Source organism: Hemitrygon akajei, chromosome 2, assembly GCF_048418815.1.
Source record: "Hemitrygon akajei chromosome 2, sHemAka1.3, whole genome shotgun sequence".
NCBI lineage: Eukaryota > Metazoa > Chordata > Chondrichthyes > Myliobatiformes > Dasyatidae > Hemitrygon > Hemitrygon akajei.
The window spans coordinates 208,414,006-208,428,969 of NC_133125.1; the positions used below are offsets into that span (position 1 = coordinate 208,414,006).

General features: G+C 47.9%; 1 long non-coding RNA gene across 1 annotated transcript; it reads left to right on the top strand.

Annotated features, from left to right (window-relative positions):
- Positions 1-654: 654 nt before the first annotated feature.
- Positions 655-8,806, top strand: LOC140720327 (uncharacterized). Its single transcript, XR_012097162.1, has 2 exons — positions 655-1,336; positions 8,423-8,806. It is a non-coding gene; the product is annotated as an uncharacterized lncRNA (long non-coding RNA).
- The last annotated feature ends 6,158 nt before the right edge of the window (positions 8,807-14,964 follow it).

A 14,964-nucleotide genomic window follows, 5' to 3' on the forward strand; every position in this document is an offset into this window, starting at 1 on the left:
TAGTGTGTTCAATAAATTTTTATCCTGTTCGGCCTGCGACCTAAAGTGTGCTTTGAGTTTTGGCCCCATGTGCAATTGAGTTCGACACCTCTGCTCTAGATGAACAAGTTTCGGGCAGACCAAAGGGCGTCATTCACCGAGCTGACACTGGATGTCGTTTTTCTGTGCGTCGCTGGAAAACAGCCCCTAGATTAGAGTGCCCTCTGTCACGCATCTTCTCGGGATGAACCGTAACACAGGCCCCGCATCTCTCTCCACATCCTGTATGCAAAGCTCCAGTCGGGAAAGAGGTGAGCGACCGTCCTTTCCCTGCTATTGTCATCTCGGGGCAGCGCATAGTGGGCGATGCTTCGGGCCTGCAGCGTGGACCAGACTGGGGGGAGGGTCCCTCACCACCCGCCAGGCAAGGTCTTGGTGCCAGTTTTGACGTTGAGGCGTTTTGACAGATGATCTGGACAGGCTGCTGTGGGAACTAACACGCTGGCACCAGAACATCTGCGGATGCTGGAAATCCAAGCAACACACGCAAATTGCGAGAGGAACTCAGCAGGCCAGGCAGCATCTGTGGAAAAGAGTAAAGAGTCGAGGTTTCGGGCCGAGACCCTTCATCAGGACTACCACACTGTGTCAATCGAGTCATTCTCCTGGCTTGTCTGCAGGATGTTCGCTGCGCACACAAAACGCTGGGAATCTCAGCATCTAAAGAGAACAGACGACGTTTCGTCAGTCATCAGGACCGGAAGCTCGGCTGTTTACTCTTTTCCACAGCTGCTGTTTGACCTGCTGAGTCCCTCCTGCATCTTGCAGGGATTTCTGTGATGCGCGGGTTTCCATCACCTGCTGATCCGTCTGGATGTGCCGAGCTGACCACTTCCTGAATGACAAGTGGCCGAATGTGTTGGCCCGGAGCAACTGCGACCAAGTTCATTAACGCAACCTTCACATCCAGGAGGCAACGTTACTGCCCGGAACTTGCTCTAATTCTGAGAACAAACTCGGCGCTTCCATCAGACTGAAATCTACGGTCCGTCACTCAAGCATATTCAGAGCCGAGGAGTGAGCCCCTCCCAGTGTCAGTGGGCGTTTGGAGTGAACAAGGGCCGGAGTTTGCAACCGGCAGCGAGTGGGTCTGGGGGGAGGCCGGAAATCGGGAGTGGCGTCTCGGGCAAAATTCATCTACACGGAAGATAGCCGGCTTCTGTTTTCCACCGCGAAAAGGGCCTGTTTTCTGCAGCTGCCTCCGAAAGCCGCCTCCTGCTGCTGGGAGCGGCCGTGCTCTCACCGATCCCCTGTGCAAGCCGACAGACTGGAGGGCAAGGCAGAGCAAGCCGAAAAGGTAAACACGTATTTAAGGAATTAAATTTTATTCACAATTAGCATATCTACAAAAGATTGAAACAGTTCAAAGGGCATTTTAAATTCTTAGTGCCAGATGGTCAACACATTAACACTATTTAAACCATTGCCAATCAGGTAGTCTCGGAGTAGCCGAAGAGATTGTGGAGACATTATTGGTGATCTTTAAATTTTCACCGGATCCGGAGTGGTTTCGGAGGACTGGAAAATTGCAAAAACCAGGAAATTAAAGGCCGGTTCTTCTAACTTCAGTGGTCGGGAAGACGCCGGACTCCGTTATTAAGCACAAAGTATCGGGCACGTAATAGGTTGGACTTCAGTCCAGCATTCAACACAATCATCACTCAGAAACTGATTGGAAAGCTGAGCCTACTGGGCCTGAACACCTCCCTCTGCAACTGGATCCTAGACTGGGAGATCTCAGTCAGTCCGGATCGGGAGCAACATCTCCAACACCGTCACACTGAGCACGGGGGCTCCCCAGGGCTGTGTGCTCTGTCCACTGTTGTTCACTCTGCTGACCCACGACTGTGCTGCAACACACAGCTCGAACCATATGATCAAGTTCGCCGATGACACGACCATGGTGGGTCTCATCAGCAAGAACGACGAGTCAGCTTACAGAGAGGAGGTGCCGCGGCTAACGGACTGGTGCAGAGCCAACAACATCGACGGCTCCTCGGTGGAGATCGTAAACAGCACCAAATTTCTTGGTGTTCACCTGATGGAGAATCTCACCTGGTCCCTCAACACCAACTCCATAGCAAAGAAAGCCCAGCAGCGTCTCTACTTTTTGCGAAGGCTGAGGAAAGTCCATCTCCCACCCCCCATCCTCATCACATTCTACAGGGGTTGTATTGAGAGCATCCTGAGCAGCTGCATCACTGCCTGGTTCGGAAATTGCATCATCTCGGATCGCAAGACCCTGCAGCGGATAGTGAGGTCAGCTGAGAAGATCATTGGGGTCTCTCTTCCTGCCATCACGGACATTTACACTACACGCTGCATCCGCAAAGGAAACAGCATTATGAAGGACCCCATGCACCCCTCATACAATCTCTTCTCCCTCCTGCCGTCTGGGAAAAGGCACCGAAGCATTCAGGCTCTCACGACCAGACTATGTAACAGTTTCTTCCCCCAAGCTATCAGACTCCTCAATACCCAGAGCCTGGACTGACACCTTGCCCTACTGTCCTGTTTATTATTTATTGTAAATGCCTGCACTGTTTTTGTGCACTTTATGCAGTCCTGGGTAGGTCTGTAGTCTAGTGTAGCTTTCCCCGTGTTGTTTTTTTTAATGTAGTTCAGTCTAGTTTTTGTACTGTGTCATGTAACACCATGGTCCTGAAAAACGTTGTCTGGTTTTTACTATGCACTGTACCAGCAGTTATGGTCGAAATGACAATAAAAGGTGACTTGACTTGACTTGAAGTAGCATTATTTCCCTAAGGGGAAATCTTGCCTGACAGATCTGAAGAAGGGTTTCAGAATGAGTTTTATATCACCGGCATATGTCGTGAAATTTGCTAATATCGGGGGCAGTACAATGTAATACATGATAGTATAAGTATAAATTAAGTAAATCAATTATGGTATATATTAAATAATTAAATTAAAAATGCAAAACAGAAATAATGTAAAAAGTGAGGTAGTGTTTATGGGTTCAACGTCCATTTCAGAATCGGCTGGCAGAGGGGAAGAAGCAGTTCATGAATCGCCGTGTGTGCCTTCTCCCAAGAAGACCCCCTTCCTGATGGTAACAATGAGAAGAGGGTATGTCCAGGGTGATGGGGTCCTTTCTGAGGCACTGCTCCTTGAAGATGTCTTGGATACTACAGAGGCTAGTACCCAAGACAGAGCTGACTAATTTTGCAACTTTCAGTAGCTTGTACAGTAGCACCCCCCCCCCCCACCCCGACCTCCCCAGACCAGACAGGGATGCAGCCTGTCAGGATGCTCTCCACAGTACATCTGTAGAAGCTTCAAGTGTTTCAGATGACATACCAAATCTCCTCAAACTCCAGATGAAATGTAGTCGCTGTCTTGCCTTCTTTATAGCTGCATCGATATGTTGGGACCAGGTTAGATCTTCAGAGATCTTGACAAGCAGGAACCTGAAATTGCTCACTCTTTCCAGTTATGATCCGTCTATGAGGACTGTTGTGTGTGTGCCCCACTCTCATCATAATCAGCTTTTTGGTCTTACTGACGATGAGTGCAAGGTTGTTGCTGTGACATTACCTAGCTTGCTGGTAGATCCCACTCCTGTACAACCACTTGTCTCCATCTGAGATTCTGCCAACAATGGTTGTACAAACAGTGAAATTATATATGGCATTTGAGCTATGCCTAGCCATGCAGTCCTGGGGATAGACAGAGTAAACCTAGGGGCTGAGCACCTGTGTTGATTGTCAATGAGGAGGAGGTATTATTACCAATCCGCACAGATTATGGTCTTCTGGTTTGGAAGTCAAGGATCTAATTGCAGTGGGAGCTACAGAGGCCCAGGTTCTGTACCTTATTGATCAGGACCGTAGGAGTGATGGTGGTAAACACTGAGATATAGTCAACGAACAGCATCCTGATGTAGATGTTTGTATTGCCCAGGTGATCTTGGGCCATGTGAAGAGACATTGGGATTGTATCTGCCACAATTGGCAAATTGCAATGGGTCCAGTTCATTGCTGAGGCAGGTGTTAATTCTGGCCATCACCAGCCTCTCAAAGCATTTCATCACTGTAGGTGTGAGTGTTACTGTGTGATGCCCATTAAGGCAGCTCACACTACTCTCCTTGGGTACTGGTATAATTGTTGCCCTATTGAAGCAGGTGGGTGCTTCCAACCACAACAGTGAAAGGTCGAAAATGCCCTTGAGTACGCCTGCCAGTTGGTTGGCACAAGTTTTCAGAGTCTTACCAGGTACTCCATCAGGGCCTGCTGCCTGGTGAGGGTTCACCATCCTGAAAGACAGCCTCTGAGACAGAGATCACAGGGTCGCCGGATGCAGCAGGGATCTTCACAGGTACAGATATATTCTTCCTTTCACAGAGGGCATAGCAGGTGTTGAGCTTGTCGGGTACAGTACTGAAGCATTGGTGCCATTCATGCTATTGGGTTTTGCTTTGTAGGAAGTAATGGAATGTAACCTCCAACCTCGCTCAGACTTGTTACTTTGCTCTTGTAATAGCCCTTCACAAATCATACCTGGTTTTCCTGTACAGATCTGGGTTGCAAGATTTAAATGCCTTAGAATTAGCCCTCAAGCGGCTCTTGGTTCACCCATGGCTTTGGGACTGTACAGCAAGTTTTTTGTAGGCCCCCACTCACCCACACAGGTTTCAACTGTGGCATACTCGTCCAGATTCGAAGATGAATCCCTGAATACTGTGGGGACCAAGAAGGTATGGACAAGGGAAGCTCAGGCGCGCTTACAGGACTGCTTTGAATAGGAGGGCTAGACAGTATTCAGGGATTCATCTTCGAATCAAGTACAACCAGGTGATCAGACTTTCCGAAGTGTGGTGTGGAATAGTACGACAATTCCTTTTGATCTTAGTGTAACAGTGCCGTAGTTTCCTCTGTTACTACAAGTGATTTGTTGATGATAATTATTTAGTGATTTTTTTCAAGCTTCCCTGGTTAAAATCCCCCAAAATGTTGGGGAAGGTGTAAGGTTCTGCTGTTTGGTGCATGTTGATCACATTGTTGAGAACACTGGGAGCCTGTTTTACATTGCCCTGAAGTGAAATGTACAACGTGACCAAATTCACCACTGAAATCTGCCACGGCGGATAAAATGGCCTGCGCTTGATTGAGAGATATTCCAGGTCTGATGAACAGAATTGAGATATCACTGAAACATTTGTGCACCAAGGGGAGTTGATCATGAGGCATACACCACCACCTCTGCTTTTGGGAGACACAACCGTCCTATCCTGATGGTGTACAGTCAACCCGTCAATCTCAGTTGCTGTGTCTGGTATGGAGGGGGTTAGCCTGGAGTCTGTGAAGCACAGGATGCACGTGGTCCTAATGTCCCTATGATACAGCACGATAGCTTTGAGATCATCAGTTTTGCTTACCAGAGACAGTACATTTACCAGCAAGATAGTTGATTTGGTAGTCAACAAACCTTGTGATTTTTTAAATGCACTTGTCACCCGAAGCAGCAATATTTCTGACGAGAAGTCGTCCGCTGTTGGATTTAGACAGTGATAGATTGTTCTATTGCATTAAAATACATTTACTAACTTTACAGACCTTGGATGCAGTTGTGATTCTCTATAGCAGGAATATTAATTGCATCCTTTGAGCTGAGCCACTTCAAGTTCGCCATTGAAGGGGACCCAGAAGGTCCGAAATGATGACTGCTTACTCGTTTCCATAGATGTTGCCTGGCCTGCTGAGTGGGTGTGTTGCTTTAGATTACCATCATCTGCAGATGTTCTTGGGCTTGTGACAAACCTATTGCACTCTTGTGGAAATAACAGGCAGGATAGACAAAAGAGAATCAGTAGATGTTCACTGGGATGTTCAGAAGGCATTTGACAAGAAGCCACACATGAGGCTGCGAAACATGGTACGACCCCATGGTATTACAGGAAAGATACCAGCATGGAGAGGAGATTGACTGACTCTCAGGAGGCAAAGATTGGGAATAAATGAGGACTTTTCTGGTTGGCTGCTGGTGCCTAATGGGATTCACTGTGGTCTGTGTTGAGATATCTTTTCATGTTTTATGCAAATGATATGGATGGCAGAATTGATGGTTTTGTGGGCAGGTTTACAGATAATATAAAGATAGCTGGTGCTCAGGAAGCAGGAAGTCTGCAGTAGGCCTTAGACAGATTAGCAGAATGGTCAAGGAAGTGGCAGCTGGTATATCGTGTAGGGAAGCTGATGGTGATGCATGTTGGTAGAAGGAACAAAGGTACAGACTATTAAATGGGTAGTGAATTCAGAAATTGGAGGTGAAAGGGGTCTTGTGCTGATGCACCATCAATAACTCTCGCAGACAGGAGGCAAAAGATAGGCTTTTATTAGCTGCACATGTGACCACAACATCTTGGAGACTGAGGGAGGAGCAGTGCTTCCAATCGCCTTTATACAGGGGTCTGTGGGAGGAGCCACAGGAGCAGTCAGCAGAGGGGTGTGGGTCCAGACAGGTATACACATAGTTTACCACATGGGCATTATTACCTAAAGGTTAACATGCAGGTTGCAAATACAATGCTCACGTTAATTTTGAAATGACTGGAATGTAAAAGAAGAGTTGTAATGCCGAGTCTTTATAAGGAGGTGGTCAGACCACATTTGGAATGTTGTGAGTAGTTTTGGGCTCCTTATATAAGACAGAATGTAATAGTAATGGAGAAGGTCCAGAGGAGGTTCAGAAGGATGATCCTGGTCAGGAACGGGTTAGTTATGAGGAGCATTTAATGGCTCTGTGCCTTTATATACTGTAGTTCAGAAGAATGACAGGGTATCTCAATGCGACCAATCAAATATTGAATGGCCTACATAAGTAGATGAGAGGATGTCTCCAATAATGGGAGAGACTAGGATCAGGGGGCACTGACTCATAATACAAGGGCATCCCTTTAGTACAGGGGTGAGGGGGTGTTTCTTCAGCTAGGGAATTGTTAATCTGGAATTCATTGTCAAAGGCAGCTGTGGAGGACAAGTCATTTGAGTCTATTTAAAGTAGAGGTTGATAGGTTCTTGATTTGTAAGGGAGTTGAAGATGACAGGAAGAAAGCAGGAGAATGGGGCTGAGAGGGGAAATAAATTTGAGTAGCAGAGCAGATTCGATGGCCTGAATAGCCTAATTCTGCTCCTATGTTCTATGGTCCTAATCTCAAATGCTGTTTGATCCTGTCTGTCATAAACTTTCGCCTCACTGATGTTTGGCTGAGCAGTCCGGATTCCCTGTCTCCGCAGCCTCTTGTGTGACGTCACCAGAGTTTCATACAGCCACAAGATGGCGCCAGTGAACCACGGTGCCGTTGTGATGACCGCAGACAAGACAATGAACCCTGACGAAGGGTCTCGGCCCGAAACATCGACTGTACTTCTTCTTATAGATGCTGCCTGGCCTGCTGCGTTCCACCAGCATTTTGTGTGTGTGGCAATGAATCCCTCAATTGTATATGTTGACATTTTATGTACTTTGATAATAAATTTACTTTGAACTTGCCAACTTCCACACTCAGTGCACTGACTGATGAAGGCAAGCATGTCCTACACCTTCCTGACTGCACTCTGACGTGTCGCCACATTGAGAGAGCTGTGGACATGGATCCCAAGATCCCTCTGTACATCAATGCTCTGACAGTGCTGCCATTTGCTGTGAACTTTCCCCTTACATTTAACTTCCCATAATGCATCCTCTCTCACAGGTCCAGGCTAAACTCCATCTGCTACTTCAAAGGTTTCAATAGTTCATTTAATGTCAGAGAGATGTATACAATATACATCCTGAAATGCTTTTGCTTCGCAACCATCCACAAAAACAGAGGAGTGCCCCAAAGAATGAATGACAGTTAAATGTTAGAACCCCAAAGCCCCTCCAGCTCCCCCTCCCATGCACAAGCAGCAGCAAAGCAACGACCATCCCCCCTCCTCCCCCACCAACAAAAAAGCGTCAGCACTCCCCACCGAGCACCCAAGCCTGCAGCAAAGCATCAATAAAGACACAGACTTGCAGTAGCCCAAAGACTACTCGTTCACCCAGTAATTCGACATAACACAGGATCTCACTCCCTAAAAAGGGAAAAAGGGGTGTCCTTGTTTCACAGCGAGAGGGGAGACAACAAACAACGCGCTGATTTACAACGTTAAAATTCTGTTGCGTTGCTTTTTCTGCTTTTTCTCCTCTGCCATGGAATTTCTGAACAGTCCATGAACCTACAAACACTACCTCTCTATTTTGCTCTCTTTTACACCATTCATTCATTTATTCACTCTCCTTGTATTTACTAATCTACCTATTTATTGTCTGTCTACTTATTTGTCTATTTATTTATTTTTATTGTAATTACTTTTTATGTATTACTGTGTATTTCAGCTGGAAAACAACAAATTCTGTGCGATACTGTAAGTCAATGATAACAAACCTGTTCACAAAGGAAAATCTGCAGATGCTGGAAATCCGAGCAACACACACAAAATGCTGGAGGAACTCAGCAGGCCAGGCAGCGTCTATGGAAAAGAGTACAGTCAATGTTTTGGGCAAACCTAATTCTGATTCTGACTCACTGGATGTGGTGAACTACATTTACCTGTCTGGACACGCCCCCCCCCCCCCCGCTGACTGCTCCTGTGGCTCCTCCCACAGACCCCTGTATAAAGGCGATTGGAGGCACGGCTCCTCCCTCAGTCTCCAGGATGTCGTGTGGGGATCTCTTGCTGCTGACTGCTCTCTTCCAGCGAATAAAAGCCTATATCTCGCCTCACGTCTCCGACAGTTATTGATGGTGCATCACTGGATACCGGGGGTTGAAAATGAAGCTGAAAGCAACAATGAGGAGGAAAACTCCACCTTGACCTTTATTGCAAAAGGATTTGAATCCGGATCGAACTTAGACTACATTAGACTATTTATGGAAAAAATTACATAATTCAAACATGTTTCTGATCTGACAATGAGGAATTGTGGTTCGTTGCATCAAAGCAGGGCTGTAAGAGATGAAGTCAGGTAGTTTTCCTGTGTCTGAGTAATCCCAGTGTATCCAACATCTTACAATGTCATATTGTCTCTGGACAGCCCTTTTTATTATAATTGTTTGCATGCATTTTACACTATTTAAATCACAATTCCCCAAACATTATACTTAACCACTTTTTCAGCCTCCTGCCTGACACCTCTATGTATACCCCTGCCACACGTATCTTCCCTCAGTTCAGTCCGTCCCCTGATCTGAAGAACATCAGGAACAGAAACAAGAGGAGGCCATTCAGTTCCTCACACCTGCTGTCTATTAAATAACGTCAACACCATTTGCCTGTGTTGATGTCATTTCCATGATTTCCTTTGCTATTAAGAAAATCTACCACTGACTCTCCTGAACATACTGGCTCTCTAAAAATCCCCACACCAAACCCACACCCGGACCGTGAGCTCGAAATATTCACTCCTTCTTGGTGAATTAATTTATCATCTTCGGAATGGTCATCCCCTCACTGTGACCCCTCCTTCTAGATGCCCCAGAAACCAGAAACATCTTCCCTGTGAAGTCAGGAAGAAGTTTGTAAGTTTCAGTTTGATGGCCACACATTCTTTGAAATTATAGTTGGTGTGATTTTGTTCCTGACAGTCCAACAGAAGAGGTACATGGGGATGTGGCCATCACCTTAGGCATGCTCCACTCCCCACTCACGCCACACACACACACCTGGGCTGAGGCACAGAAAACATTACCCACTGCCTCCCCTTTAACTCTCCAAAACTTGATCCTCCCTGACTCTTCCCTACCCCTCAATCAACCGTCCTCTTTCCTGCATCTCCACATCCCACATTCCCCAGCACAGGCCCTCATTCCCTCTGCCCCCCACCTTGATCCTTGGCGCTCCCCTTTCCTCTCTGCATCCTCTCTCACCCCACCTCCATGCACTCCACAACCCCAGTCCTTTCCATTCACTCACTCTCCAGCACTGAGAACTCGACTCCATTTGCCAAAAGGCCCCTGCCAGGGAGTCAAAGGTCTTCACACACTCCTCCCAGTGTGGGTTTCTCTCTGCCCCTCTGACTCTCAGATTTCCAGCGCCTTGTCCTCTCCATCTGGGACAGTGGGACACAAGATTGTGATTGAATAACTGTACCAAAACAATTTTAATGGATGGCCAGGACTGGCAGCACAGCAGCCTCAGGTGTGATAGAAATGGAGACCAAAGATTGGGAGGAGGCAGGTCACGATGTTGGTTAGGGAGTGCATCACCACTGAGCTTACAGAGATATTCCTGCGGGAATGTGCAGTGAGGCTAAATTGGTTGGTTAAAAATAAGAGGGAGGCAAACATTGGAGCAACTTTCTCTACAGTATCTCAAGAGATATACTTCGGAGTGCATCCAGCGAGACTATATTGGTCGAAGTCAGAAATGAGAGGAGGATTATCACTTTGTTGGGATTTAAGTATAGGTACCCAAAAGTCAGTGGGAATTGTGAGAACCCAATTGAAGGGAGATGGCAGATAATTTTTGGAATAATAAAATTGCAATCAGAGGTGATTTCAACATCCTTAATATTGACTGGGACAGACATAGTGCTGAGGGATCTGCCAGGGCACAATTTGTAAAATGTGTTCCTGAAATTTTGACAAGATATATGTAGATAGTTCAACTAGAGAAGGTATTACACTTGACTGCCTCCTAGTAACTGAGGCTGTGGAATGGTTAGTCTGTCAGTGGGAAGCGTTTTGCCCAAGTGAGCATCTTTTTGTGAGTTTTAAAATAATTATGGAGAAAATGGGCCTGTGCTGAACCTGCATCTACCTGGAAAGACTCTCTCTCTCTCTCTCGCTCCCCCTCTCCCTCTCCCTCCCCTCCCCTCCCCCCTCCCTCTCCCCTCCCTCTCCCCTCCCCCTCTCCCCCTCCTCCTCCCCCTCCCCCTCTCCCCTCCCCTCTCCCTCTCCCTCTCCCCCCTCCCTCTCCCCTCCCCCTCTCCCCTCCCCCTCCCTCTCCCCTCTCCCCCTCCTCCTCCCCCTCCCCCTCTCCCTCTCCCTCAGACAGACACACACACCATGTGAGCTCAGGCACTTACCTTTATCCACAGCCTCATCTTCACGTGCTTACACGCAGTCTCACCTGAACCTCCCTCAGCACTGATCCCTCCTGTCCTTTCCTTCAGTGTTTCTTTTGGCCCTCCTCCGTATGCCCTTCCTCAGACCTCATGCCTCCAACACTTCCCCACCCCTCTCTTTGCTGCACCCTGTGCTACCTTCCTGTGGCCCCTGCGTTGGGCTCTCCTTCCCACCCAGGTGGGTGACACGATCCTTGCTTGGGTGACCCAACTGTCCCAAATGGTCATGTGAGTGAGGCTGAGTGACGGATGGAGCGAAAGGGGCAATGGAACACTGAGTGAAGGAGGGGCAGAAAAAATCCACATTGAGAACAGCGAGTGACCTTTGATCCTTCACTCCCTGCTCTCCCAGGGCTGGACGACGGCTGAGAGAGGAAAGGGGTTTCCATGTCACCCACACCTCATTCATCCTTGTTCATGCTTGAATTCAGGACTCTGCCAATCCAGCTCATAAATGTTTCAAAAGTTCAGTTCATGGCAGCACCGCGTTCAACCAGAAGATGGCGATAGAAGGCTGCCCAAAGTTTCACGACGAGCATCCCTGCCTCGGGCCGGGATCCTTTGTCAGGACTGAAGAGAGGGGGCAGGAACCCTATAAAGAAGGTGGGGGGAGGGTGGGAAGGAGAAAGCTAGTAGGTGCCAGGTGAAAAACCAGTAAGGGGAAAGATCAAGGGGTGGGGGAGGGGAGCAGGGAGTGGATAGGCAGGAAAGGTGAAGAAGGAATGTAAGGGGAAAGCACTGTGGATAGTAGAAGGAGACAGAAGGCCCCCTGGGCCTTCTTCCTGAACTCGATCTTTTCATCTCTAACTGTAACCATCGCTGAGACATCAAACGTCTCAATTTCACCACTCCTCTCTCCTGTTCCAACCTCACTCCTGAACGCACTGCCCTCTGCTCTCTCCACAATAATCCTAACCTCACCATTAAATCTGCAGACAAAGGTGGTGCCGTAGTAGTCTGGCAGACGGACCTCGACCTCACTGAGGCCAAACAACTGCTCTCTGACAAGGACACCACCAAAAAACATCAAACCATTGTCTTCCGTACCATCACCGCCCTTATCAACTCCGGAGACCTTCCATCCTCAGCCAAAAACCTCATAATTCCCACACCCCGCACTGCTCGGTTTTACCTCCTCCCCAAGGTTCACAAGTCTGACTGTCCTGGTAGACCCATAGTTTCAGCCTGCTCCTGCCCACCAAACTTGTATCTGCCTACCTGGACTCCATTTTGTCACCCATAGTTCAATCCCTCCCCACCTACATCTGGGATACATCCCATGTCCTCCACCTCTTCAATAACATCCAGTTCCCCGGTCCTGACCGCTTCATTTTCACAATGGATGTCCAATCCTTATACACTTCCATTCCCCATCAAGAAGGCCTCAAAGCCCTCTGCTACTTTCCTGACAATAGACCTCACCAGTTCCCCAACACCACCACACTCCTCCAGTTGGCGGAACTGGTACTCACACTTCATAACTTCTCTTTTGGCTCTCCCCACTTTCTTCAGACCAAGGGTGTAGCTCTGGGCACTTGCATGGGCCCCAGCTATGCCTGCCTCTTCGTTGGTTATGTGGAACAGTCTATGCTCCAAATCTATACTGGTACTGCTCCCCAACTTTTCCTTTGCTACATTGAAGACTACATTGGTGCTGCTTCCTGCACCCATGCTGAGCTCGTCAATTTCATCGACTTTGCCTCTAACTTCCACCCAGCCCTCAGATTCACTTGGTCCATCTCGGACAATTCTCTCCCCTTTCTCGATCTCTCGGTCTCCATCTCTGGAGACAGACTATCCACTGATATCTTCTATAAACTTACTGACTCTCATAACTACCTCGACTATACCTCTTCACACCCTGCCAAATGTAAAAATGCTATTCTCTATTCCCAGTTCCTCTGTCTCTGCCGCATCTGCTCCCAGGATGAGGCTTTCCGTTCCAGGACATCTCAGATGTCCTCTTTCTTTAAGGATTGTGGTTTCCCTTCTGCCGTCATTAATGATGCCCTCACCCGCATCTCCTCCATTTCCCGCACTTCGGCCCTCACCCCATCCTCCCGTCGCCACAACAGGGACCGAGTTCCCCTTGTCCTCACCTACCACCCCACCAGCCTCCGGATCCAGCATATTATCCTCTGCAACTTCTGCCACCTTCAACAGGACCCCACCACTAAGCACATCTTTCCCTCTCTACCCCTCTCTGCTTTTTGCAGGAATCGTTCCCTCCGCGACTGCCTGGTCCACACGTCCCGTCCCCACAGATCTCCCACCGGGTACTTATCCCTGCAAGTGTAAGTGCTACACCTGTCCTTACACCTCCTCTCTTACCACCATTCAGGGGTTGGAGGAGCAACACCTCATATACCGTCTGGGTAGTCTCCAGCCCCTTGGCATGAATATTGAGTTCTCAAACTTCTGGTAATTTCCTCCCCCTCCCTTCCCCCATCCCAGTTTCACTCAGCTCCCTCTTCCAGCTGCCTATCATCTCCCTCATGGTTCCGTCTTCTTCTACTACTCATAGTGCTTTCCCCTTACATTCCTTCTTCACCTCTCCTGCCTGTCCCCTCCCTGCTTCCCCTGCCCCACCCCTTGATCTTTCCCCTTACTGGGTTTTCACCTGGCACCTACCAGCCTTCTCCTTCCCACCCTCCCCCCACCTTCTTTCTAGGCCCCTGCCCCTCCCCCTCCAGCCCTGACGAAGGGTCTCGGCTGTAACATTGCTCGTTTCCATGGATGCTGCCTGACCTGCTGAGTTCCTCCAGCGTGTTGTGCGTGTTGCTTTGACCCCAGCATCTGCAGAGTATTCAGTGTTGACAATCCCCGCTTGCTGCTGGAAACCGGGACTGCAGGAAGAGCCAAAAAAATGTTGCAACTCTGCTGGAACAGGAGTGGGAATTTGATTATGGAATGTGGGCATCGGCAACAGGACCAACAGTTACTGCCCACCGACTGCCCTTGAGAAGTCGAAATGAGCAACCTCAACTGATGCAGTCAGTGCTGTGTCATCTATTTAGATCAGATCTTTGACTCGATGGGCCGAATGGTCTGCTTCTGCTCCTATATCTTGTGGTCAATACCTCAATAATAGTGCTTACTGGAGCTAGTGTTCCATTAACGGCAGACGTCATTACATAATTAGCAAGACTATTAGTGCAATTTACTATCCCAACTTCAACACCAATCAGCCTGACAATATCCACCAACCAATAACTTTGTTCTTCCCTGTGACTGTGTGGTTTTATTCTGGGGGCTCCGGATTCCTCCCACGGTACAAAGTCATATGGTTAATAGTCCACTGTAAATTGTTCTGTGATGAATTGGTTAAATGTGTAGGCTGCTGTTTGGTGCTGCTCACGTGTTGGAATGAGACAGTCCTCACCATGGGATCAGAGGTGGGGAGGGTTAGCAACTCTAAATTCTTAGGTATTACTTTTTCAGTGAATTTGTCTCAGGCCCAGCATGTAAGTGTAATTACGAAGAAAGCACAGCAGTGCCTCGAATTCCTTAGGAGTTTGTGTTGTTTCTGCATGATATTTAAAGCTTTGACAGATTTCTATAGATGCGAAATGGAGAGTATATTGCCTGGCTGCATCACAGGAGGGTACAAAAGTCCTAGGACTTGCACCATCAGATTCAAGAACAGCTGTTACACCTCAATCATCAGGCTTTTGAACAAAAGGGGATAATTTCACTCAACTTCACTTGACCCACCATTGATATGTTCCACAATGAATGTACTGGCATTCAATGACTTTTTACCTCATGTTCTCCTTATTTATTGCTATTTATTTATAATTTCTTTTGCACAG